Genomic DNA, 2,613 nt, shown 5'->3' on the forward strand with positions numbered 1-2,613 from the left:
TCTCCCTATTTTGTATTCCCTAAATATCTAGTAAATGAATTCTAAATATTTCCTTCTGTTCCACATGAAATCCAAACTACCTTTTTATTTTTTTTTTAATTTGCTCGTAAAAAAGGGAAACAGAACCAAGTTCCTGTTCTGAGTGAATGAGATTTTTTTTTTTTTCCTTAAGGGCAAAATAAGCTATTTTTTGCTTTGTAGAATCAGCCAATGCAGTTCAAAATTTCATTGACATGATTAATTTATAAAATCTTTGATCACATTTTTTCTTTTTGTTATATTGTGACAATCTTGCTGCAACTACCAACTTCAATGCCTTCCGTAGTTTGGAGAATCATTCACACTGACAAAGCAATTGTTTAAAGCTACATGATTCAACATGGTAGCCACAGGACATGTGTGGATTGTATGCACTTGAAATGCGGCTAGTTCAGATAACATACATATTGGATTTCAAAGACTAAAGCACAAGAAAATAAAGAATGCAAAAACCCCTCCTTAGTCATTTTTATATTAATTACACATTTAAGTGAAAATATTTTGGATATATAGGGTTGAATAAAATATATTATTAAAGCTAATTTCACTAGTTTCTTTTCAATTTTTTAACTGTAGCTACTAGAAAATTTTAAATCACATACTTGTCTCATATTTTTTGGCTCATATTATATTTTTATTAAAAAGTGCTGGTCTACAGAGGTTATACACTTAACAGTTTACAAAATACAAGCGGTCTTCAAAATATTCATGGGAAGATTGTCATTATCTTTTAATTCACTTTTTCACAAACTTTCTGAAGTATCTCTGTACTCATTCATGTGTTCTTCTATGGAAAGAGAGTAGGCTTTGGAATCTGAGAATTCTGGATTTACATCATCTTTCTGGGATGTTCTATAAATGAAAATCAGAACAATATTTATTGTAAATAATAAATATTAACAAAATTTATAGTAAACAATAAATGAATAAGCCATTAAATATTAAAAAGCCAAAGTCGGTGCCTGGCCATGTTGCAGGAGAAAGACCATAGACTTGTCTAGCTAGATCGAATAATATCTTTGAACACGCCTTTCCAGGAGCATGGTTGTGGGCCAACTAACTTCTACACCTTAGTTTTTTTCACCTGTAAAGTGGAAGTCAGGTTGAGTTGGTGACAACATCACGCTCAAAAAATACAGGCCATTATTAATACATGGTCAGTAAATGTTACTTATATTTTTCTTTCTATCATTTACTGCTTACCAGACGTCAGGGATTGTTTTAAAGATTTTTAGATGCATTTTATCATTTAATTCTCACACCAACAGCAGCAGCAGCAGCAGCAGCCGCAGTGATAACTGTAATAATAACAGCTAAAGTTCATAGAGACTTGACCGGCCCTGAGGGAACTGTCCTATGTCATCTCACTGCATCATACTGAGGTAGGCTGTCTGGTAAGGAAACTGAGACATACAGTTTTATTAGCCATATTTTATGGATGAGAAAATTGAGGCTCAGAGACGCTAAGTAACTGCCTAAAGTCACACAATTAGTATAACACAGAGCTGAGAGTCAAATCCACTGATTCCAAAAGCCATTATCTTACCACAGCAGAGTCTGTCTGCTCCTTCCTTCCCTTCTCAGCTTTGTTTCCTCCCCTCTTCTTCCCTTTCCTCTTTTTCCCCCTTCTTCCCATCCTTTCTTTCCTTCCTTTCTGTCTCCTTTTCTTTTATTTTCTCCTCTCTCCTACCATTTTTAAGATGCCAGCTTGTATATGCTAATGTAATTTCCCGCCCCCCACAGCAATGTCTAGCTCTGTGCATTAATAAACTGTGTTTAACTGTTTGGTTTGTTTGTTTTTTAAGCATCTTAACTGTAATTGTCTATTTCTGTGATGTTTGTTGTATTTGCACTTTCAGCTGAGAATTAAGGTCTGGTGTTTTCCTCTTTTGGAACTGCTTCTCTTAGATATTAATGAGTGGATCAGGGCTTCTTGTGAGTTACAGCTGAGGAATGTCAGGCGTCTAAGTGAAGCAGAGTCACAATAGCATGTCTGCTGGATTCTAAACTGACAAATATACACACACAGACACACATATATGTATGTATACATCACGTTATAAATCTTAGAATTCACTATTAAACAACACCTTGGAGAACATCTAGTCCAGCTGTCTACATTTTACAAAGAAGGAAATTCTATCCCAAAGAGATTTTGACTTGCTTTATACTTTGTATTTCACTTAGCTATTTAGCCAGTAAGGTCTAGATTCTTGTTACATATTATTCTATACTACAAACTTATTTATCCTTAATAAATAGCTCAAACTCTACTTTTGAATACAAGTCTCCATTATGGACAAGTAAATTCAGGGAAAGCAAAGCAATACTAAACATTTTGTATAAATCTCGTTATTACTTTTTAAAAAAATCCGCCTATCTACATCTCTTCACTGTGTTTAAACTATGCGTTCTCCCCATGTTCAAGCTTTACTTGGCTCAAGCTTCAGCGCAGAAGAGAACAGCATGCCTTTTCCCCCATGCTTGAGCTTCCAGCATCCAATGGAAGAATAAATGCTTAGTTTCAGAGCTACAAGCCCAGCCTGCCTAGTGTTGTGCAACTTATGATGACAA

This window comes from Galeopterus variegatus, unplaced genomic scaffold (assembly GCF_000696425.1).
Source record: "Galeopterus variegatus unplaced genomic scaffold, G_variegatus-3.0.2 Scaffold837, whole genome shotgun sequence".
NCBI lineage: Eukaryota > Metazoa > Chordata > Mammalia > Dermoptera > Cynocephalidae > Galeopterus > Galeopterus variegatus.